Source organism: Cuculus canorus, chromosome 23 (assembly GCF_017976375.1).
Source record: "Cuculus canorus isolate bCucCan1 chromosome 23, bCucCan1.pri, whole genome shotgun sequence".
NCBI lineage: Eukaryota > Metazoa > Chordata > Aves > Cuculiformes > Cuculidae > Cuculus > Cuculus canorus.
The window spans coordinates 365,978-391,171 of NC_071423.1; the positions used below are offsets into that span (position 1 = coordinate 365,978).

At 46.7% G+C, this 25,194-nt stretch overlaps 1 protein-coding gene across 4 annotated transcripts in view; it reads left to right on the forward strand.

The window, feature by feature from the left end:
• Window positions 1–25,194, forward strand: part of PKNOX2 (PBX/knotted 1 homeobox 2) — a 108,496-nt gene that overhangs the window by 13,334 nt on the left and 69,968 nt on the right. For 2 of the 4 annotated variants that reach the window (XM_054086863.1, XM_054086866.1), the window contains exon 2: window positions 15,548–15,669. The exons of 1 other annotated variant lie outside the window; for it this stretch is intronic. The gene's annotated coding sequence lies outside the window, so the exon portion shown is untranslated. Of the gene's footprint in view, window positions 1–15,547; window positions 15,679–25,194 lie in introns of all 4 variants that reach the window. One more of the 4 variants, XM_054086864.1, reaches the window with a different exon arrangement.

Below are 25,194 nucleotides of genomic sequence, written 5' to 3' on the forward strand. Positions count from 1 at the left end.
TCCCCATTGGGCTCATTGCAGACAGCAAACAAGAAAAAAAAAAATCAGTGAACAATAATTTCCCCAACAGTTTTTGCTATTTTGGCACACAGAACATCTCATCTTTGCTGCTGCTTCGGGTAAGAAAACCCTGAGTATGTATGTGACTGGCAGGAGCCTGTCCTGCCTGGAGAGTGATGCTTTTTATTTATTTATTTATTTATTTACATGGGAAAACTCCCCAAATAGAGGGTAAAACCCCCCAAAACCTCTCTGTTATCTCAAGCTTCAGATCTCAGCAGCATCACTGTGTCGGCTGCACCTTTCATTTATGGGACATCCAAATATTTGCTGAAATCCAAGGTGCTTTTTGCCCTTAATGTACTTTATTCTTCTTCCTTTCAATAATCTAAAATAAGTGAAATCATTGATATAAATTATTCGAGTGCTTGTTATTGTATTTAACATTTATGTTTCTATTCCCTTTAAGACAGGGGAGCTGTTGCCTGTTTATTTTCGGGATGCTGGGTCAGTGTCACATGAAACCAAGGGGGACGGTTGGTGAAATGCAATCCCATCCCAAAATAACCTCTCTACGGCACGGCCCTGCCGTCCCTTGGCGAGGCAGCACGAGCTTTGGTACGTGTGTGGCCCAGCCGAACCAGCGCATCCCTTGCTTATATTGCAGTTTTATTTAGATGAGAGACTGCTCACTCCTTGTTTTGCTTTGGGGGGGATGAAGACAGCTTGTGCCTGCGATCCTGGATGAGTTCTCGATATGGATAGCCTGTGTCCTTGTGGGAAAGGGCTGGGATTTGAGTATATCCATGCTTCGTGCTTACTTTTTCCTCTGTGCACAGGGAACTGGAGCATTCCTGAGCATCCTTGGTCCAGCCCGGGAGGATCCCTCATCCCCATCCTCCTCTGGCCCCAAGTGGCTCCTCAACAGCAGGAGCAGTTTTTAATAATTATGTCTTCCTGGCTTTTTTTTAAGGAGAAAAACTGGGATTTTCTCATAGGAGAAAGCTCTCGATCCTCCGTGGGCGGGTTGGCATCAGTGGGCAGCCGTCTCAGGGACGGAGATGGGGATGGCAGATGGGTTTTGGGATGGTTGGAGAGAGAAGCCTGGCAAACACCGTTGTGTTACCAGTTTGATTTGGGCCATTAAGAAAACCCACTGGTTTTCAATTTTTTTTTGGCTGGATTGGAAAATAGGAATTTCCCCCCTAGTGTATTTTAGATTTTAAAAGTGCTGGTGATGTCTGTCTGGTGGTGTTGCATCTGTATTTCCACAACATCATATAAATACTCCATATCTGCTTTTAATCCTGGTTTGCCTGGAATTTAGGGCTTTGCTCAAACTTCCCTGGTGAAAGTTTTTTGTGGGGTGTTTTTTCGTAATCCAAAGAGAAAGTTGTGTGTTTGCCTCCTCCCCATCCCTCTCTGCCAGGAAAGTGTGTGTGTGGGGGGGTTCGTGTGCTTGGTTTTTCAACCCAGGGTGAGCAAAAATCCTGAAATAATGACATTTTCAATGGAACGTAGCAGGTCTGGGGAAAGGGTTGGATGGAAGATGCTGAAAGTTGGGATTGGGAATCCTCTGGTTGCATAGCTGCGGTGGTGTCAGCTTGCTGGGGATGCTGCTGTGTTAGGGGTTTGGGTGGTATTTTTCCCTCTGATAAAGCAGGGGAGTTGTTGAGTTTTCCTTTCTCGTGGGGGAAAAAAAAAGGAAAGGAGAAAGAAAATTTGTAAAAGAAAAGAAAGAAAGGAGATAATGAACAAAAGGAAAATTGGAGATACAGGAAAATAACAATTGGAAAAATAGAGAAGAGAAAGGAAAGGAAAGGAAAGGAAAGGAAAGGAAAGGAAAGGAAAGGAAAGGAAAGGAAAGGAGAAAGGAAAGGAAAGGAGAAAGGAAAGGAAAGGAAAGGAAAGGAAAGGAAAGGAAAGGAAAGGAAAGGAAAGGAAAGGAAAGGAAAGGAAAGGAAAGGAAAGGAAAGGAAAGGAAAGGAAAGGAAAGGAAAGGAAAGGAAAGGAAAGGAAAGGAAAGGAAAGGAAAGGAAAGGAAAGGGAAGGAAAGGGAAGGAAAGGGAAGGAAAGGAAAATATGAAAAATAAATTTTAAAGAAGGAAAATAAAACAAAAAGAGAGAAATGAATAGAAAAAGAAAATAAAAGGAGAATACCCCCACCTCCGGGCACAGCCCCAGCAAGGTATTCCAGTGGCGTTGCCCTCTGAGCTGCACTCCTGGAGGCTGGAGCAGCTGAAAAACACCCAGCTCCTGAGATGCTGGCAGCTCTTCACTCCAGGTGGAAGAAGGATGCTCCTGCTCTCTCCACTCACCTCCCAAAATCTTCCTGCTCTGGAGGGTGCAGGGGCTCGGGCAGAGCCGTTTGCAGCCCCATATGGAGCGACCCCCTCGGTGTTCCATTATCCTATTAGAGCTCCAAAGCCGGTGTTAAGTGGACATGATTTCTGCCCACGGACCATTAATTTTGGTTTATTGCTGGCCTGATGGCCATTACCCTTTTTTTTCCCCCTGCCAGTGCCTTCCCCCATTAGGTTTGTACAATTAGCAAAATATGAGCTGTTCATGCAGCGCGGGGGCTGCGGGTGGGATTTTGGGATGCACTGATGCCTGGGAGCTGTCTGGGTACCCCTGCGAGGATGCTTGTCACCTGCTTCTCGCGGGGTTTGAGGAGCAAATGAGAGACCTCAAGAGGGCACCCAAATTAGCAAAGACCCTTGCAGAGCACCCAAAATAAAGCCCCCAGCTGGGCACCCAGATCAGCAAGGATGCTTGCAGGGCACCCAAATGAATTGACCTCAAATTAGCGACAATCCTGGCGGTGCACCCAAATCAGCAAAGACCCATGCAGGGTGCCCTAATTAGCCAAGATCCTCTTAGGGCACCCAAATTAGAGACCCCCAACAGGGCACCCGAATTAGCAATGAACCTTGTAGGGGACCCAGATCAGAAACAGCCCCGAGCTGGCACCCAAATTAGCAAAGACCATGCGGTGGGACGCAGATGGGCAAAGATGCTCGCAGGGCACCCAAAGACAATTAAAGACCCAAGCAGGGTGCCCTAACTAGCAGTGGTCCTTGCAGGGCACCCAAATTCCATTCCCCAGCAGCCACCATCTCACTGCGATTCCCAAAGCCACCCGCAAGCAGAACGCATCCTGCTCTGCCAAGCCAGGCACTCCTGTCTCATCCAAAAATGAATTTCTCTTCATATTTGATGACCAGGATCCACGATTCCCACCTGCCCCAGGTGCCATCGATAGTTTTCTGTAAGAACAGAGCGTTTTGGCAAAATCTGATTTTCTGATGAAACCCAAAACAAGATTTTCAAGGGTTTTTTTGTGTACCAAGGGTGGGATCTTGGGGACTTCGTTCCAGTACAAACCCCTCTGGCCAGCAAAAAAATTAAGCAAGGCTAAAAAAAGAGTAAATTCAATTAGAAACCACACTGCAGCTGTGCTCATCAGCTGCTGGAGAAAGAAAAAGGAGAGTTTGGGGTGACATCCGCCCCAGTGACCAGCTGTCAACATGTGGCTGTGGTGCGTGCGTGGGAAAAAATGGGGATATTATGGCTTAGGAACACCCAGTGCTGGTGGCTCCTTGCTTTGATGGGCATCCTGCTTTGTTGCAGGGTTATCCCGCACGGGGAAGAGGGAACATGTATGTATTGGGGAATAGTAAATGTGGTTTTAATATATCTATAATGTTGAGGAATACATTGGGGGAATAGATTGGGTAATGTTATATATAATAATATATATTTATGGGGAATTTTATAAAATATATATTATGTTGCGTTACCCATATGTATTTATATTGAGGAATATAATATCTATTATATATATTTATAATATTAGGGAATATTGAGCGAATGTATTGAAGAATAGAATATATTGGGAAAATATTATACAATATTATATCGTAGTCCCAAATATATATATGAAATAATGTTATATATTATAGTATAATATTACCTATATATATATGTATTTGGGGGAATATGATACATAATCATAGAATGGTTTGGGTTGGAAGGGACCTCAAAGCCCATCCAGTTCCACCTCCTGCCATGGGCAGGGACACCTCCCACTGGATCAGGGGCTCCAAGCCCCATCCAACCTGGCCTGGAACCCCTCCAGAGATGGGGCAGCCACCACTGCTCTGGGCAGCCTGGGCCAGGGCCTCCCCACCCTCACACGAAAACAATTCTTTCCCATGTCTGATCTCAATCTCCCCTCTTTCAGTTTAAAACCATTCCCCTCATCCTCTCCCTGCACTCCTTGATCCATAGTCCCTCCCCATCTCTCCTGGAGCCCCTTGCAGCACTGGAAGCTGCTCTAAGGTCTCCCCGCAGTCTTCTCTTCTCCAGGCTGAACAACCCCAACTCTCTCAGCCTGTCCTCGTATGTGAGGTGCTCCAGCCCATGGACCATCACCGTGTCCTCCTGTGGACCTGTTCCAACAGCTCCATGTCCTTCTCCATGTTGAGGACTCCAGAACTGGATATAGGGCTCCAGGTTGGGTCTCATCGGAGCAGAACAGAGGGGCAGAATCCCCTCCCTCACCCTGCTGGTCCCACTGCTTTGGATGCAGCCCAGGACATGGTTGGTTTCTGGGCTGTGAGTGCACGTTGCCGGCTCATATGGAGCTTCTCTTCCCCCAGCACCCCAAGTCCTTCTCCTCAGGACTGCTCCAATCACGTTGTCCCCGAGCCTGTATTGAAACCATGGGTTTGCCCAGAATTAGAGGGTGCTGTTGACAAGAGTGTTTGCAAACTCTCTTCTGTGGTCGCAAGGCTCTGCTGGCCTGGATTTAATTGGGATTTAATTGGGATTTCTTAATTACTTGCTCCTCCCGCTGGCACAGGTGAGTCATTCCTTCAGCATCCATTGTCAACCCATTCCGTTGTCTTGCTCCCCCGGTACCTGATGCCCCCCTGTGCCATTTGCACTGAGTTCATCTTCACGCTGCTCCAAAAAAACGCCAAATTTTCAATGTTTTGGATAGTGATGGCAATATTGCATCTTTCCTCTAGGCGTCGCGGGGATAAAAAGCATCATTTTAGGGATGCTACAAATTGGAGATGGAGGATACTGCTGGGGCGGCGCAGGCGCAAGTTCCCCGACAATTCGTATATATACGTATATATAAACCCTGAGTGCTTCTTTTATGAGATTTTTCCCTTTTTTTCTCCATTTTTAAGGGATTCTGGAGCAATTCCTGGGAAAGGTAAGGCTCCTCTTGCCTTGAATTGATGCTTTTTATAGGTGTCTCCGTAATGCACTAATAAAGCAAAAGGTTAAGAGGACAGCGACGTTCCTCTCCTCCAACCGGTTGTTATAACCTCAGATTTTAAATCACGGGGAATTATTAAGCACAGCAGCTTGTGCTATCAGCTATTTTAGCTTTCCCTATAGTGCAGTGCTGTCTAAACGAACGCTGTTAGCGTTACGACATGTGGAAGCTGCGGCACTTCCAGGCATCATTAGGGACCAGTGTGAACACGCCTGCAGCCTTAGGGTGAAAAACCTTGAGTAAGAGCTGGAATTAATACTAAAATACTTAAATAACTTCAAACAACAGAGTTTGCATCACAGTGCTCAGCAGGTGCGCTGGTCTGGTGGGTACCAATCTGTCCCCTCACCTAAATTTGGGGTTTCCTGCCCATGTGCCTCCAAAATACAGGTTTTTTCCCTATTTTGAGGGGCAACGAAACTAAAAAACTAGCGGCAGGTCGGCGCATGCTGGCTTGCAATTTGCATGATGCAATCAAGACGCTGATGAGATGCTCAAGGGCTTTTCGAGGAGCAGGGAGGGGTCTCACCATTAACACCCCCCTCCCTCCTCAAAATACCCCCCCAGCCTGGAGCCGAGCTGACTGCTGGAGTGCCGTTCTCAATTAATGGCTTTGTTTAATCATACCCCCTGTCCGGAGGAGTATTGTCTTACGGATAATTTCGTTTGCCTAACGAGATTTTTGCTAATTAAATCTCCTTTCGGTCGGTGTGGTTCTCCCTGCAGGATAGGGGAAAATGTTTGTGAAGCCGTCGCTGCTGCCGGCTAAATCAACCTTTCCACTCAGCTTCCGAAAAAAACCCACAGGGATGCGGGATATAAACATCGCCTTGGCAGATTAATTAATTTTTTGCAACCCTAAAAAAGCTTTTCCATCCCCCCAAAATACAGAGGAGTCACTCCCTGCATCCCCTTTTTCGCTCTAGTGCAGCTGCGCGTTGAGATCCTCATGCATCAAAAAATTGATGTATTTGTGGTTGCAAAGTACCAAATTCAGAAGGGTTTTGGCTTCTCTAGAATTGGTTGATTGGGAAAAGTCAGAATGGGGTTTTGAGATTCTAAATTAGCTCCAGAATTTGTCTTTGGGGTTTTGGTGTGTTTCAGCAACAGGCGGATTTATTTGAGAATACATTGGATTTTCTTCAAAGAGCTACAACACTGGGGAAGCAAAATCAGGAAATTTAGGAAAATTAAGTAAGGAAATTTAGGAAATCCAAGAAAATAATTCATGAATTTCAGGAAATTCAGGAAAATTAATTCAGGAGTTTCAGGAAGGAATTTCTCACAAATTCAGGCAAGTCCCATTGAATCAAAAATTGTGCAGTTAGATTGGATATTATATCTATATTGCAATGCTGAGTTTTCTCCTAAGAATCCCCATTCCCGAAAGCCCCTGTGGAATCTCTGAGCAAATTTGCTTCAGATTAAATAGAATAGGATGGAATAAAATCGATCCCTATAAATGAGATGCTTGCATATCTCAAATATCAGTATTTCTCACGATACATCGATTGAGATATAGGACTGAGATATTAGATCTTGACTATCTCAAATGCTGTTATTAGTCTATATTTCCGTGAAAGGAGAAATGATCCCCGTAAGTGGCTCGTGTGCAAGATCCTGACCCTGGAAATAAATCTCAGCTGTGTTATAAAATTAGTGTAAAGACTGTGAATTTAGAGCGGGGGGGATGCACTGCCCTTGTGGGGATGTCTTGCTGCAGTGAGCGAAGATTTGGGGTCTTTTTGCAGCTTTTTGGGTATCTTTAAGGGCTGAACCAGAGGTTTTGACATAAAATGTATAAATTTTATTTAAAATCTGGGCTGAACCACAGATTTTGCATGAAATACATATACATATAGTCGACATACAGTATACAGTGCAATATAGAACAGAATGCTGGCAGAGGAGAGGGTCCACATGAGCCATCAACATGTGCTCACAGCCGAGAAACCGCCCATGTCCTGGGCTGCATCCAAAGCAGTGGGACCAGCAGGGTGGGAGGGGATTCTGCCCCTCTGCTCTGCTCTGTGAGACCCACCTGGAGCCCTGTGTCCAGTTCTCGAATCCTAAACATAAGACAGAGTTTGAGCTGTTGGAATGGGTCCAGAGGAGGCCATGGAGATGATCCGAGGGCTGGAGCACCTTCTATAAGAAGGCAGTCTGAGGGAGTTGGGGTTGTTCAGCCTGGAGAAGGAATGACCTTAGAGTCATTCCATAAGCAGTGTATCGATATACAATGCTCGATAAATAGTGATAGACTGTATTCATAAAATCTTGGAATTCTATGATTTCCCAACTTATGTGTGACTCTCTTCAGGCACTAGAAGCTGCTGTAAGCTCTCCCCACAGCTTCTCTTCTCTTTTTTTCATTATATTTAATACATCACATGGGTCATAGATAGTATAGATAATATATAATTTTATGGTATGTATGTAGAATAAACTATATTGACTCTGTCTATTTACAATGTATTTATATTATATGTAATATATAATACATAATACTCTTAACAATTTATGTCGATAATAATGTAGATAATATATAGTAAATATACAGTTATATATAAATATCCGTTATATTTAATACATAACTATATATATTTAAATATTATTTGTACTATATATTTCTATATTTTTGTATGTAGTATATAACTCTCTATATATTTTTATAGCTATATATCTATTATTACACAACCAATTCTTTTGCATCTTGCTTGGTGCTGGTAGCCCTGTGCGCTGACAGCAGTGATGCTGATTCACTTTACATTTTCACACCCAAATTACCCCCTCTTCTTTGTCGTCTTTGTCTTCTTCTTCTTGTTCTTCTTCTTCTTCTTCTTTTTATTATTATTATTACTACTGTTATTATTATTTCGGGGCTGCTCACTGCCCAGCGTCGCATCCATGCAAAGGTGATGCCATGCCCTCTCGCAGCATTGCTGGCCGGTTGGTGGGGGCAGGAACGCTCTGAATTTTCCCAAATCTGGCAAATCCATTGGGATTTTGAATGAGTGCTGAAAGACCTTGGACAAAGAGGTGCCGTTGAGTGAAATTTCAGATTTTGGCACCAAAATTTGGGGCCGCAGGAGTGTTTGGCAATGGGTCAGATGTGCGCTTACATGGGAATAAACCCCAAACTGTTTTGTACTGTTGAAAGTGGCTTTGGCTTTTGCTTCTCCTGGAAGGAAAAGAAAGAAAATTTTGTTGAAAATCAACTTCTTGCACATTTCCTACAAGTCTCTTTTTCGCTTTGTGTCATTCTTGGCTGTGGTCATGTGCTGGGGGAGCCTCCTGGGTGCATTCCCTGTGGGCTCCCCGCACACATGCTGCCACGCCGGCCTCCATCCACAGTCCCACCGATGCCTCTGTGCATGCTCAAAGCTCTCTTGCTGATCCTTGTGCTTCTTGTGTGCTCCCAGGCGTATTCCTCGGCACATTCCTGAGCACGCTCCCAGCTCCCTTCCGTGCTCGCTTCCCTGCACACCTCATGCTCCCATCCCTGTGCAGTTTGGAGAACACGGGTTATGAGGAACAGCTGAGGGACCTGGCGTTGTTTAGCCTGGAGAAAAGGAGCCTGAGGGGAGACCTTATCCATCACTGTCTACAGCTCCCTGAAAGGAGGTTGTGGTGAGGTGGGTGCTGGGCTCTTCTGCCCAGTGACAGGTGGCAGGATGAGACGAAATGGCCTCAAGTTGCACCAAGTCAGGTTCAGATTGGACATCAAGGAAAAAGTCTTCACTGAAAGGGTTCTGGGGCACTGGCAGAGGCTGCCCGGGGAGGTATTTGAGTCACCATTCCTGGAGGTGTTTAAAAGGCTTCTAGTTCGGTAGTGGACTTGATGATCTCAAAGGTCTTTTCCAACCTAGTGATTCTATGATTCTTTGATTCTAATTCCTTGCACGCCTCCATGCACGATTCCAGGTCCCATGTACGCGATGGGAGATGATGTGATTGAGAGCAGCCCTGCAGAGAAGGACTTGGGGTGCTGGTTGATAAGCTCGACATGAGCCGGCAATGTGCGCTTCGCAGCCCAGAAGGCCAATCATGTCCTGGGCTGCATCCAAAGCAGCGTGGCCAGCAGGGAGGGAGGGGATTCTGCCCCTCTGTTCCTCTCTTGTGAGACCTCATCTGGAGTATTGTGTCCAGTTCTGGAATCCTCAACATAAGAAGGAGATGGAGCTGTTGGAATGGGTCTGGAGGAGGGCACAAGGATGATCGGAGGGCTGAAGCACCTTCCACATGAGGACAGGCTGAGAGAGTTGGGCTTGTTCAGCCTGGAGAAGAGAAGGCTCAGAGGAGATTTCACAGCGACCTTCCAGTACCTGAAAGGGGCTACAAGGAAGCTGGAGAGGGGCTGTTCATAAAGGCTTGTGGTGATAGGGCAGGGGGGAACGGATACAAACTGGAGAGGGGCAGATTTAGAGTGGACATTAGGAAGATTTTCTTCACCATGAGAGTGGTGAGACACTGGCCCAGGTTGCTCAGGGAGGTTGTGGCTGCCCCATTCTGGAGGTGTTCAAGGCCAGGTTGGATGGGCCTTGGGCAGCCTGATCCAGTGGGATGTCCCTGCCCATGACAGGGTGGTTGGACCTAGGTGATCATTAAGGTCCCTTCCAACCCAAACTATTCTATGTTTCTATGATTCTATGATTCTATGTTCGTTTCTGTGCATTCTCCATGTACTCTCCTGCGCACGATCCCCTTCCCATCCCATGCCTACTCCCAGCTCCCATGCACACTTCCTTGCACATCTTGAGCTCCCACCCATGCTCACCCCTGCTCAGTCCCAGGTCCCATGTGCACTCTCCCCCATGTAAATCCCTTTCCCACTCCCATCCTCTTCCCAGCTCCCATGGATGCTTCCCTGCACACCTCACACTCCTGACCACCTGTCCACCTGTGTCCCCTGCACACCCCCTTGCACACTTGCCTCAGCCTCCCGTTCATCCATCATTAGTGCAATGAGGCTGGGAAAGGGGCTGGAGGACAAGATGGACGAGGAGTGGCTGAGGGACCTGGAGTTGTTGACTCTGGAGAAGAGAAGGCTGAGGGGGAGACCTCATCGCTCTCTGCAGCTCCAGGAAAGGAGGTTGTGGTGAGGTGGATGCTGGTCTCTTCTCCCAAGAAACAAGGGACAGGATGAGAGGAAATGGAGGAAATGGCCTCAAGATGCACCAGGGGAAATTTAGGCTGGAGACTAGGAAAATATTTCTTTATTGACAGAATGGTGAAACCCTGGCAGAGGGTGCTCAGGGCAGTGGTGGAGTCTCCTCCCCTGGAGGGGTTCAAAAGATGTGTGGATGTGGCACTTGGGGACATGGTTTAGTGGGCATGGTGGAGTTGGGCTGATGGTTGGCCTGGATGAGCTTAGGGGTCTTTTCCAACCATAACGATTCTATGATCGTCCCATGCACGTGGTGGTTGGAGGCCACCTTGGGCACAGGGATCATGAAATGATGGAGTTCTTAGCTCTTGGAGATGTGAGGGGAGTTTAGCAGAACGGCTGCCTTGGGCTGTCGGAGGTTGGACTTTGGCCTCTTTATCATAGAATCACAGAATGTCCTGAGTCAGAAGGGACCCACAAGACTCATCGAGTCCAACTCCTGTCCCCACACAGTGTGGCTGAAGGCATTGGCCAAATGCTTCTGGAATATCATCAGGTTTGGTGCTGTGACTGCTTCCCTGGGAGCTGTTCCAGTGCTCCACCACCCTCTGGGGGAAGAACCTTTTCCCATTGTCCAACCTAACCCTCCCCTGGCATCGTCCTGCCATTCCCTCGGGTGAGAGAAGACCTCAGCGCCTGCTCTTCCTCCCCCCCACGAGAGGAAGGTGCAGAGCACCATAAGGTCTCCCCTCAGTCTCCTCCAGGCTGAACAGATCAAGGGACTTCAGTTGCTCCTCACATGTCTTCCCCTCTAAACCCTTCACCAACGGGGGTTGGCGTTTGGTTGACAGTCTCCTGGAGGCAACCCTGAAGGACAAAGGAGTCCAGGAGGCTGGACATTCCTCCAGGAAGAAGCCTTAATGGCACAGGAGCAGATGAACTGGCCAGGAGGAGACCAGCCCAGTTGAACAGGGAGCACTGCGTGAAACTTGAGGGGGGAAAAGGAGAGTTTATAGTCTTTGGAAGCAGGGGTAGGGAACTCAGGAGGCCTACAAAGGTGTTGTGACGTTGTGCAGGGAGGAAAAGCCCCACTAGAAGTTAATCTGGCTGCTGAGGTGAAGGACAATAAAAAATGTTTCTATAAGTAGATCAGCAGCAAATGGAGGCTGAGGAGAATCTCCAGCCTTGAGTGGATGTTGGGGGAAGCACAGTGACAGAGGACGAGGAAAAGGTTGACGTGCTGATTGCCTTGTTCATCTCCATCTTTCACAGTCAGACCAGTTGTTCTCCAGGTACCCAGCACTCTGAGCTGGAAGGCGGGGATGGGGAGCAGGATAAACCCCCACTAACCCAGGAGGAAGCAGTTAGTGACCTGCTACACCACCTGGACACTCAGTGGGGCCAGATGGGATCCGTCTGAGAGCACCGAGGTGGAGGAATTTGCCAAGCCACTCTCCATCATTTATCCACAGTCCTGGCTGACCAGGGAGGTTCCAGGCTGGAGGCTGCCAGTGTGACACCCATCTACAAGAAGGGCTGGAAAGGGGATCAAGGGAACTCCAGGCTTCTCAGCCTGACCTCGGTGCTGGGAAAGGTCATGGAGTGGTTCATCTTGAGGGGCTCACCAGGCAAGTGCACGTCAACTGGGGATCAAGCGCAGCCAGCATGTATTTATGAAGGGCAGGTCCTGTCTGACCAACCTAATCTCCTTCCATGACCAGGTGAACCACCTGACGGACAAGGGAAAGGCTGTGAATGATGTCTGCCTGGACTTTGGCAAAGCCTTGGACACTGTTTCCCATGGCATTCTTCTCGAGAAACTGGCTGCTCACAGCTTGGACAAATGTACTTTTCACTGGGTAAAAACTGACCGAGCGCAGAGAGTTGTGGGGAACAGAGCTGAAGTCCATCAGTGACAATTGGTGTCATCAGGTATCTGAGCTGGAGACGATTCTGTTCAACATCTTCATCCATGATCTGGTTGAGAGTATTGAGTGCTCCTTCAGTCAGTTTGCAGATGACACCAAGTTGGACAGGAGTGTTGATCAGCTGGAGGGTAGGGAGGCTCTGCAAAGGAATCAGGACAGGATCCATGGGCCAATGGGATGAGGTTCAATGAGGCCAAGTGCCAGGTCCTGCACGTTGAACACAACAACCTGAAGCAATGCTACAGGCTTGGGGAAGAGCAGCTCAAAAGCTGCCCCATGGAAAAGGACCTGGGGGTGTTGGTCAGCAGTGGCTGAACATGAGCCAGCAGTGGCCAGAGTGGCCAAGAAGGCCACCAGCTCCTCGATTGGATCAGCCATGCTGTCGTCAGCAGGAGCAGGGCAGGGATCCTCCTCCTGGGCTTGGCGCTAGTGAGGCCACGCCTCGAATCCTGGGTTCAGTTCTGGGCTTCTTGCTAGAAGAAGGACATTGAGGGTCTGGAGCACGTCTGGAGAAGGGAACAGAGCTGGGGAAGGATCTGGAGCCCCGGGGCTCTGGGAGCAGTGAGGGACCTGGGGTTGTTGAGTGTGGAGAAGAGGAGGCTGAGGGGAGACCTCATGGCTCTCTGCAGCTCCTGGAAAGGAGGTTGCGGTGAGGTGGGCGCTGGGCTCTTCTCCCAAGTCACGAGGGACAGGATGAGAGGAAATGGCCTCAAGTTGCACCAGGGCAGGTTTAGTTTGGATATTAGGTCATTTTCTTCGTTGACAGAGCGGTGAAGCCCTGGCAGAGGCTGCCCAAGGCAGTGGTGGAGTCTCCATCCCTGAAGGGGCTTAAAAGATGTGTGGATGTGGTGCTTATGGCTGTGATTGAGTGGTGGCTTGGCAGTGCTGGGTTTCTAGTTGAGCTCTGTGATTTTCAAGGTCTTTTCCAACCTAAACAATTCTGTGATTCTGTGCTGTTCCCCTGCTCACTCCCTGCACGCCTTGAGTTCTCCATGCATGTTGCCATTCCAGCTCCCTGCAGCCACCACAACTGCCTTCCTCTCCCCTCCTCCTCTATCCATGAGCTAAAAAACTCCAAAGACGGCCAATTTTCCCTTGAGCTGCAGGAATTTCATCCAACATAGAATCACAGAATCACCAAGTTGGAAAAGACCTCTTGGATCATTGAGTCCAACCACTCCTATCTGCCACCAACATCTCCCACTGGTACCCGCTGCAGCATCCCAGTTCGGTAGCAGAGGTGTTTTGCGGCTCCTAAATATCTGTGTGTGCAGCTTCACAAGATATTGAATAATATTTGATGATAATTAATGATCTTTAATAAGATCTTTAATAAGATCTAATAATGTTTCATACTATTTAATACTATTTAATATGACTTAATATGATGTTAAGTTGTGATATTGTGGCTTGAGCGTCACCTGTGCCTTACGGACGGTAGAAAGGCGAAGGAAGGATCGCGATCACCCCTGTGAGAGCCAAATAATTGGTGACCGAGGAGAAATATGGAAAATTAACATTAAAAAAAGATATATGTTAGCGAAAAAATATATATGTATTATCGAAACATTAACTCTCAGCATGAGGCGACTTCCCTGGGAGCGGGGAGGGGGTCCCGTGCCACCGAAAGGTCCCGCCGTAAGGAAAAGAAAACGAAATGGAACTGTTTTATCTGCGATCGCACTCTGGGATAACAATCCGTCCAGAGATCGGCAAGGAAAATAGCATGCATGGCTTTTAAATGAAAGTCACCTTCTGTGGGCTAGAGCCAGGATTTGGGGTGGTTTATTGTTTTGTGGGGTATTTTGTTATTTATTCAAGATATTCTATTATTTGGGGAGTTATTTTGTCATTTACTCTGGGTATTTTATTATTTGGGGGGTTATTTTGTTATTTATTCAGGACATTTTATTGTTTTAGGGAGTATTTTGTTATTTACTCAGGGTATTTTATTATTTGAGGGTTATTTTGTTATTTATTCACAACATTTTAATATTTTGAGCAGTATTCTGTTATTTACTCAGGGTATTTTATTATTTGCAGGATTATTTTGTTATTTATTAGGGATATTTTACTATTTTGGGCAGTATTCTGTTATTGAATTGGGATATTTGATTATTTGAGAGGTTATTTTTAAATTTATCCAGGTCATTTTGTTATTTTGGGGGGCATTTTGTTGTTTATTCAGGATATTTTATTATTTTGGAGGATATTTTATTAATTTGGGGTTTTTTTGAAGGTCTTCTTTTGATGCAACATCCCTGTTTTAAGCCTTCTTTTTAGGTGAAAACTCCTGTTTGAAGGACTTTTTTTTGGTGCAAAACCCTGTTTTGGTACAAAACTCATGCTGGAAGGACTTTTTGGTGCAGATCTTGCTTTATGGGCTTTTCGGGGTGCAAACCTCCGTTTAAATTCCTCTTTTTGGTGCAAACCCTTTGTTGAAGGGCTTTTTTCTCGAAATCCTTGCTCAAAGAACATTTTTTTGTTGCCATCCCCTGCCTGAATGGGGTTTTTTTGGTGCAAACCCCCAATTTGAAGCACTTTTTTCTTCCAAGCATCTGCCCGAATGGCTTTTTTTTTTGCTCAAAACTCCAATTCAAAGGACTTTTTTTGTTGCAGTCCTCTGTCTGAGTGACTTTTTGGGTGAAAATCTGCAATTTAAAGAACTTTTTTTGCTGCAAATCCCTGCCTGAATGGGGGTTTTGGGTGCAAACGCCCAATTTAAAGGACTTTTTCTGCTCCAAACCCCTATCTGAGTGGCTTTTTGGGGTGCAAACTTTCAATTTAAAGGGCTTTTTTGCTGCACAATACTTTGGAGAAGCTGCTAGAGCAGGGATGAGGGACGGGATGAGGATGGGGACGGAGCCGGGATGCCTGTGCAGGAAACAGAGCTTATTTTGGGGGAAGAAGCTGGGGTTCTAGAAGCAAGCAGGGAACCCACCGGTGCCCGCTTGTGCAGGGTTTTCGACGTGATTTACCCTTTTTCCTTCCTTTGCAAAGCAAAATCCCCCCAGATGCTGTCCGTAACGCTCATTTATTCTTAGGGACTATTGCAATAAGACAGTCTTTGGCTGAAGGAATGGCATTTTTTTTGCAAATTGCCAAAAAAAACCCCATCTGTGGTGGAGAAATCCCTGTTACCTGGTGGTGCTTCTCCAAGCTGTCCCGCCAGCAAAACCACTCTGTTTTTAAGCCTTGTTTTTGCTTTAATTTCAGCCTGGAGCAGAATATGGAAGAACAAACCCATCTTGGGCTGGGTAGCGGAGAAACATCACCTGCATCCCCATGGGCAGCATCCCCCTTTCCAACCCATTTTTGCAGCCGATAGCTTCGAACAGGTAGGAAAAGTATGTTATTTTCCTGCTGGTTTTGGGACAAAACATGAAGTTTTCTCCACTTTTCCCCCTCTTCTCCGTGCTGAGCGCTCGCCACCCCGCTGTCTGTTTTTCCTCGCTGAGGTTCAGTTCTAATTATGTTGATTTTCTCCAGCCCACCCCCCTCCTGGCAAGCTTATTAGGAGGAATATTTTTATTTATTATCATTTCGCCCAACTCCCGCCAGCATTTCCAATTACTCTCGCCGCTTCCTTGTAATTGTCTTTCCGTAATGGCTGCGAAACAATTGCGCTAAATGAGGTGGCTCCGGCAAGATGAGGGTTTCACTTCATTAAAGGCTAATGGATTCCCAGCTCCGGCTCTGGGCAAAAAAAAAAAAGGGGGGGAGAAAAAAGATGTTTAAACAGCTTCTTTGATTTTACGGGATAACCTTCCTCAGGATACAGGGGGGCGGCTCTGGGTTGGTGTTGGCTGGGTGTTAGGGACCGTGATATTTGCAGCAGGACCGTGATGCGCACAGGGCATCCCTGTATCCAGGCTGGAATATTTTAGGGCTTTATTTGATTTTTTTTAATGTATTTTTCCTCTCAATTCCTGCTGGCTTGCAAAAGCTGTCATCCTTCCCTTTTCCTTTTGCTGTATCTAGCGATAAACTTTATTTATGGCTATAAATACAATATGTATATTTATATATTATAAAAATATATGATACCTAGCAATATAATAATGTTGCTATAAAATAATGTTACTGTATTATATGATGTATCTGTGATATAACATTGCCATAATAATATATTAGTATAACATACACATATTTACAATTAACTATGTTACATAATTCTATGTTATAGAAATATCTAGTGCTTGATGTAAGGTTAGGCTGAGAGAGATAGGGTTGTTCAGGACTGAAAAGAGAAGGCTCCAGGGAGACCTTAGAACAGCTTCCAGTGCTGAAAGGGGCTCCAGGAAAGCCAGGGAGGGACTTTTTACAAGGGCCTGGAGTGACAGGATGAGAGGGAACACCTTTAAATTGGAAGGAGGAAGATTTAGATTGGAAGATTATTATATAATTATTATATCACTACATATTATATAGTATAGATTGTTTATAATAGCAATACTCATACAGATATATATAGCAGTATCATCAATTTATTGCTATGAAATACCCATTTCTGCTACCAGTCGTATTGGCCCTGCAGCCAGGGGAAGACGCAAAGCTTTTTGGGGGTTTTGTTGAAACCTGAAGTCTCGCTGGGTGTAATTTTCTGTCCTTAAACAGATACTATTTGAGCATTATTTTTATTTGTATAAAATTCTTTTTAATTTTCTTCCAATTTTCCCCAACCTTCCTCTCTTCCCATTTTCCCAATCCTTTCCCTTCTTTTGCTGAATGCAAACGTGGTCCAGGGGCTGGGCTGGAGATAGGTTCCATCCTGGTGCTACGTGGAGCTGGAAGCTGAGTCTTTAGGTTTTTTATTTGGCAAAAAACCAAAAAGGCATTGACTTCCACTAGGACTTTATTTTTTTGGCAAAAAAAGGCAAATTGGAACTCTTGGCCATAGCAGGATGCTTGGGGCCAGAGTGCTCCATCGTTAGCACAGGAGTGAGGCTTCACAGCAAAGCAAAATCCAGCTGGTAACTGATGGAAAAAGCTTCCAAAAAGGAAAATTCCCAGTTAAAGGAAATGCTCAGAGCCAGAGGCACCACTGGAGTGAGCAGGAGTTTGGGTAGATGTTGAAAAATGAGTAAAACTCAGGTTGAAATGGGCACACCTCTTCCATAAGCATCATGCCTGTTAGATCTGCAAAAAACAGCTATTTTTGGAATCAAGATGCAAGGGACACCTCAAAATATAGGGAAAAATGCTTTAATCTGGGGATTGCTCATCTTAGAAAAATGTGAATTATCATGATTGTGGTAGAGGAGAAAAAGCAAAAAAATAGAGAAAAGTGGGTTATTTTGAGAAAGGTGCAGCAGTTTGATAAAGGAGAGAAAAACTAGGAGTTAAAAGTTGAAAGTTGAAGTTAATGCTTCCAGCAGGTGGGATATTTGTGTCGGATATGTGTTGGGTATAGTGGGTACATTACATTATATCTGTCTGGATCTGTTATTATAACGCCGGTGTTCTGTAATTAGGTGAGACCGCACATAGGTTTGAGCACCTCCCATATGAGGACAGGATGAGAGAGTTGGGGTTGTTCAGCCTGGAGAAGAGAAGGCTCCGAGGAGACCTTGTGGTGACCTTCCAGTACCTGAAAGGGCTACAGAAAAGCTGGAGAGGGGCTGTTCATAAAAGCTTGTGGGGATAGGAAGAGGGGGAACAGGTATAAACTGGAGAGGAGCAGATTTAGTCTTGATATAAGGAAGAATTCCTTCACTATGAGAGTGGTGAGACACTGGCCCAGGTTGCCCAGGGGGATTGTGGCTGCCCCATCCCTGGAGGTGTTCAAGGCCAGGTTGGATGGGCCTTGGGCAGCCTGATCCAGTGGGATGTCCCTGCCCATGGCAGGGGTGTTGGAACTGGATGATCTTTAATGTCCCTTCCAACTCAAACTATTCTATGATTCTATGATTCCTCACTCCAAGAAGGACATTGAGGGGTTGGAGCGCATCCGGAGAAGGGAATGGAGCTGGAGAAGGAGCTGGAGCCCCGGGGTTCTGGGAGCAGCTTTGGGACCTGAGGCTGTTTAATCTGGAGGAGGCTGAGGGGAGACCTCATGGCTATCTGCAGCTCCTGGAAAGGAGGTTGTGGTGAGGTGGGGGCTGGGCTCTTCAACCAAGTGACAGGTGACAGGACGAGACAAAATGGCCTCAAGCTGTGCCAAGGCAGGTTTACGTTGGATATCAGGGAAAAGTTCTTCATTGAAAGGGTTCTCAGGCCCTGGCAGAGGCTGCTCAAGGAGGCGGCAGCGTCCACATCCCTGGAAGGGTTTAGAAGATGGGCAAATGAGGTGCTCAGGGATATGATTTTGTAATGGACAGGAATGGTTGGACTTGATGATCTCAAAGGTATTTTCCAACTAATCCATTCTATAATTCTAGGAAAAAATAAGACTCTGGAACATTTATGTTTTTACATATCTGACTGACCTTCTAGCGAGGTGTGTGTAGTGGGATCTTTCCTAGAAAAATGGCATTTTTAAGACATGCTGCCTTCTGAAACGTGTGTAGGTGCCGAACAGCTTTGCAAAACTGGGGCAACTTACGATGACACTGTTTCTGGGGGGTACTTAGATTGGCTTTATCCATCCTGAGCTATGATTTTAGATTTAGAAAGCAGAAAAACCTCTAAAATAGGGATGGCTGAATTTCATGTGACGGCAGGGGTGGACTTTGTGCCGGACGATGCTCAGGCAGCCAAGACGTGGTGCAAATTCAGGCTTGTCTTTGCAGAAAGCTCTCCTTTCGATAGATTTTGGATGAGGTTGTGCACCCAAGGGGGTGGAAAGCAACAACTAGCACCCGTCCGCAATGATGTGCAGCCGTTTGCATCCTCACCTCACATCCAAATTGGTTCAGCATCTTATTTGGGGCAAAATCCTGCACTTTTTGTCAAGGTGGCTGCCAGCTGCTGCTGCAGAGCTCCATTAACAACAGACCTTCACTTCGTTAAGTTGATGACTCTTGCTAATTTTTGCCCTGTCCTTTCGGGGCAGATCCTTTTCAGGACAGATCCATGCCGCTGCCTTCATCCTTATTTTGCCAGTGTCTTCCTCATCCTCTTTAGCATCCCTGCTTGGGGCTTGCACCCCTCTCAGCTTTCAGCCCTTCTTGTTTCCAAGGAATTTAAGAGAATTCTTGTTTTTCCACGTGTTTTTCCTTCCCTGGGAATGCGAACACCAATTCAATCGGCAGAATAATTTGGGATATTATTATTATTAGGGATTATTTTGGCGCAGAGCACAAAGCAGCCCTGATGAGATGAGGATGCTGTAACCCGTTGAGCCAAAATCCTTCATTATTGCGGACGTGACCTTGCGGTGCTGAGCAACCAGACGGCCAGGGATGCTCACCTTCTCAAAAAAAGCAGGGCAGACTTGGCACAGGGGCTCCTGACGAAGCCAGCGCTCCCCAACCTTGATTAGGCACCCGTCATTAAGCATAAAGCTCGTATAACTGCACGTCAAAACCTCCCTGGCCCCGGATCGTGGCATTTCAGCACTCAAATGCATGGGAAAAAAAAGCACCTGGTCTGGTTGCAGAGCATCACATCTCATCATACCGGAGCTACAGCTTTATTAGAATAATTATAAAACCATTTTGCAATTAATATTTTTATAGGATGCAACATTGAACGGGGCTTTAGTGACACCTGGGGCTTAATTTATCTTCATCTCAGGGCAGAAAATTGTTGTAAAGCAACTTCATTGACTTCAAAGCTCAGCAGAGGAATTATTTTCTGTCCTGTTTGCAAACTGGGTGTCATTTGGTTGTGGGATTTGGGAGCATTTTTGCCCCTAGCTGTTGCATTGCTATTAGTTTTGCAGGGAAAACACCATTTTTTGCAGCTTTCTCTGTTCTGGAGTTACTTCTGGGGTTAAATCTAGCTCAGGGAGTGAAAAATCAGATGTTTCTGGGGAAAATATTTTTTTTTTTAAATACAGAATTAAAAAAAGCAGTTCATTAAATTTCAAATAACGAGTATTAATTTTTTTGGAGGGTGGGTAAAGGACACAGCCGGACTGAATTACTCATCCATGCAGATAGTGGGTCTACCAATGGAAACGGGTGTCAACGTCCCCCCCGCAACCTTCTCAAAACCCCAAACTTTGAGGTTTTCTAATGAGCTTGGGAGCTAAAGGCTGGGTTTTGGGGAGTCACTGAGGATAATGAGCTGTTGGGACTGATTTGGGCTTGCTGGAAGCCCTTGATAAAAGCTGAATCCCTCGACGAGGAGCATGACTAATGAGCCAAACCCTGATTTGGGGGCAGGAATTATTGGTGTGTGTTTTACAAAAGATTTGGGGTAAAAAATGCCTTTTGACCAAAACTGAGCCAGCAATGTGTGCTCGCAGCCCAGAAAGCCAAACCATGTCCTGGGCTGCATCCGAAGCAGTGGGACCAGCAGGGCGAGGGAGGGGGTTCTGTCCCTCTGCTCTGCTGTGGTGAGACCCAACCTGGAGCCCTGTGTCCAGTTCTGGAGTCCTCAGCACAGGAAGGACATGGAGCTGTTGGAACAGGTCCAGAGGAGGCCATGAGGATGGTCCATGGGCTGGAGCACCTCCCATATGAGGACAGGCTGAGAGAAATGGGGTTGTTCAGCCTGGAGAAGGCTCCAGGGAGACGTTAGAGCAGCTTCCAGTCCTAAAATGGGCTCCAGGAAAGCTGAGGAGTGATTGTTGATCAGGGAGTGCAGGGTTAGGATGAGAGGGCACGGTTTTGAGCTGAAAGAGGGGAGATTTAGATTGGACATTAGGAAGAAATTCTTCACACTGAGGGTGGGGAGGCCCTGGCCCAGGTTGCCCAGAGCAGTGGTGGCTGCCCCATCCCTGGAGGGGTTCCAGGCCAGGTTGGATGGAGCTTGGAGCCCCTGATCCAGTGGGAGGTGTCCCGGCCCATGGCAGGAGGTGAGTCTGGATGGGTTTTAAGGTCTCTTCCAGTCCAAACCATTCCATGATTCTGTGATTCTATGAAATATCACCAGATTCATGCATCAGGGCTGTGCGAGGAGTTAAACAGTGGCAGCAAATGACTTGTTGCTGATGAAACACGTGGTGGTGAGGAATAGCCTGTGGGGTTTTGAGTTGAGCTGACTCACAGGCGTGCCTGCGCTGTGTGGGCAGCATGATGCAGACATCCCGAGGCTGCCTTAGCTCTGGAGCCACAAGCAGGAGGGATCTTCTGGGATCCAAACTGTGCCAGAAAGCATCTCTGTTTTTCCCAGCTAGTTCAGTGAGGTTAATAAAAAACCCATCGCTGCCTCGCCAGAGGGGCTGTGAAGCAGCACGGAGCCTTGGTGGGCTGCTGGCAGCTGAGGGAGATGGAAGAAGTAGCGTTTTTGTTAAAGTAGGATCAAAATGGAGAGTCACTGAGCTTTGCTTTTAGCCAGCATTGCTGGTTTGATATCAGCTTGCCTCTGTGATTCGCTCCTAGCCAGCATCTTTGCATTGGTCCTAGCCACCAGTTTTGGTTCGATTTTAGCTGTGGTTCTTGGTTCAGTCCCAGCTAGCATGCTTGCATGGATCCGGCGCAGCATCTTTAGTTTGTTTTTAACCAGCATTCTTAGTTCGATTTTAGTCAGCATCCTCTGTTTGATTTTGACCAGCATCCTTAGTTGAATCCCAGCCAGCGTTGTTGGTTTGCTTCTAGCTTGCCTCAAGTCTAGCCATCATTTTTAGTTTGCTTCTAGGTACTGTTCTTAGCCAGTGTCCTCGCTTTGACCCTTGTGAGCATCTTTGGTTTACTTGTAGCCAGCAGCCTTGGTTTGATAAGCGCCAGCATCCATGGCTTGATTCTGGTGTCCTTGACTTAATCTTGCCCACCATCCTTGCTTTGATCCTACCCAGCGTCTCTGGTTTGATTTTAGCTGGTGGCCTGGGTTCAGTTCTACAGAGCATCTTTTCTTCAACCAACATCTTCAGTTTGAATTTATCTGCCATCCTTTGTTTGCTCCTAGCCAGCATCTTTGGTTTGCTCCTAGTCAGTCCCCATGCTTTGATTTTAAATGTTGCTTTGCTCCTAGCCAGCATCTCCACCAGCATCCTTAGCTTAAATCTAACACGTTTTCAAGCTTATACAGGTAAATATATATATAATATATATATTATATATACAGGTAAATATATATATATATATAAAAATATGCTTCCGATGGCTATGATGGGGGCTGGCTCATCCCGCTGCACCCAGCATCCTCTGAGCTGCTCCTGACCCAGACCAAGTCCTTGTGAAAACCAGACGCTTCTCCTCCCCAAATCCAGCATCTTGCTGATTTCATCTACTTTTGGCTGGATGTTTTAGCATTTGCTGATGCAAAAGGGAAGTGCAGGGGAAGTTGTGCTTTGTAAAAGACTCAATCCATGTCTGGATTTTCTCAAACATAGGGTGAAGAGGTGAATTTAGGAATTCTTACTCCCCGTTCCTCTTTTTTTTCAGCAATTTTTCAGGGTGGAGCATCCTGGCGAGTGATGGGGGGTGGCAGATCCCCGGCTGGTGTTAATGCAGGGGGGACGTGGTCGTGTGTGTGGTCAGACCTGCTCAGATTCAGATCAAGTGTTTACTTTTCTTGCCGCAATGAGATTAAAAAAAACCAAATGGAGCAAAAAAATTACCGACGAGCTGTGTTTTGCCCAAGTGAGTGAGAAAATGGGATGAAGCCTTCCAGTACTGAAAGGGGTTCCAAGAAAGCTCTTGATCAGGGAGTGCAGGGAAAGGACAAGGAGAACGGTTTTGAGCTGAAGAGGGGAGATTGAGATAAGATCTTAGGAAGAAATGTTTTGCTGTGAGGGTGGGGAGGCCCTGGCCCAGGTTGCCCAGAGCAGTGGTGGCTGCCCCATCCCTGGAGGGGTTCCAGGCCAGGTTGGATGGGGCTTGGAGCCCCTGATCCAGTGGGAGGTGTCCCTGCCCATTGCAGGGGGTGGAACTGGATGGGCTTTGAGGTCCCTTCCAACCCAACCCATTCCACGATTCTGTGATTCTCTGAGCATCACCAACACAGAGCCAGAGCTGCCACACTTCATCATTTAACTTGACATTCAAGCTGCACTCTGCAAAAAGCCTTTTTCTCCCTATTTTGAAGGGGTTCAGCGTGGGGATGCAGGCACCTTGCTGCTCCCGCATCCCTCGAAAGCTGCAGCAGCCAGTTGCGTACACTGGTTGTAAAGATAATTAAGTTGCATTTCTGCACGTTGTTTACTGTTCCTCTGAACCAACAGTTCCCCGGAGACTTCATCTCAGGGTTGGTTTTTCTTTGCAAACCTCCTTGCAAGCGCATTCTTCATTATGCTTTGCTAACAATTTTAATTTTACTATTATTAAACCATCCCAGACGCTGCTTTATTATGTGCCTGGGAGCTGAAATTCCTGAATTAGGGGGGGAACGACTCACATCTGGGCTTGTTCTGCAGATGTTTGCTCTGCTTTATAAAAGAGCAGACATTAAAGCCCGACGTCAAAATGGTTTTGCCCCAGGATGGGTTTGCACAGGTCGATGTGGGAATGGCCTTGGCACAAAGAGGAACCAAAAAACTTGTTTCATCCTGTGCAGGAGCCTATTGGGAAAAGATCTTATCTCAGCTTGGCTTTTGGGGAAAAAAAAAGTGATAATTTTTGCCCTGGAAAAAAAGAATAATTGAAAAAAAATTAACTAGAAGGAAGAGCACCCATACCGTGATGAGGCAGAGCCTGGAATTCTGCCCTTTAGACACCACTTTGCTCTTTTATTCTATTGTGGGAGCAAAAAAGTTGCCCCAGACACCTGCGAGCATCGCTGCGGGACCTGGCAAGGTGCACGTGCACCCATCAGGATTTTGCTGCGAGGACTCCTGGGCATGTGCGTGCATTTGCATGCGCATGACTGCGTGTGCATGTTTGCGTGGGTGAGTCCGTGCTCACGTGTGCGTGTGCATGTTGTGCAGGTTTGTGTGTGTGTGTGTGTGCACATTGGGGTTGTTCAGCCTGGAGAAGAGAAGGCTCCGGGGAGACCTTAGAGCAGCTTCCAGTGCTGAAAGGGTCTCCAGGAAAGCTGGGAAGGGGCTCTGGATCAAGGAGTGCAGGGACAGGATGAGAGGGAACAGTTTTGGGCTGAAAAAGGGGAGATTGATATGAGATCTCAGGAAGAAATGTTTTGCTGGGAGGGTGGGGAGGCCCTGGCCCAGGCTGCCTCATCCCTGGAGGGGTTCAAGGCAGGTTGGATGGGGCTTGGAGCAACCAGATCCAGTAGGAGGTATCCATGCAAGTGGTGGAACTGGATGCGGTTCCTTCCAACTTTGAGGTTCCTTCCAACCCAACTGATGCCGTGATTCTATGAGTCCGTGTGCGGTCCCTTCCAACTTTGAGGTCCCTTCCAACCCAACTGATGCCGTGATTCTATGAGTCTGTGTTTGCAGATGCATGTTTGGAAGCGCTTGCGTGCACCTTTGCCTTTGCGTGTCTGCACATGCAAGCACACGCGTATTTCCTTACACGCAAACGCACACACAGGCACAAAGGTCCTCATAGCAAAATAACTGTGTTTTCTGCATAGAAAACCCCAACGCGCGAGCCTGGGGAGGCAGGGATGCGCTCCCAGCGAGCAGCACATGCGGATTCAGCCCCCCTGATTTACACCCCCTCAATAACTTTCTTTTCTTCCCATTATCTCTAACCCATCTACTCCGGGAAGTTTAATTTCTTCTCGCTAGTAATCACCATTAAATAGAAATTGTCTTTTTCTGTGTAAACACGTCATTAGTGAAGCTGGTTTCTGCAGGGTCCAGATTTCATTTTTATTAAAATGAAACATTTTTCGGCTCCTTACTGTGTCCGGAGATGAAGAGGATAATTTTAACCCGTTGGGTTGGCCACAGATAATTGCGCCGGCATTTG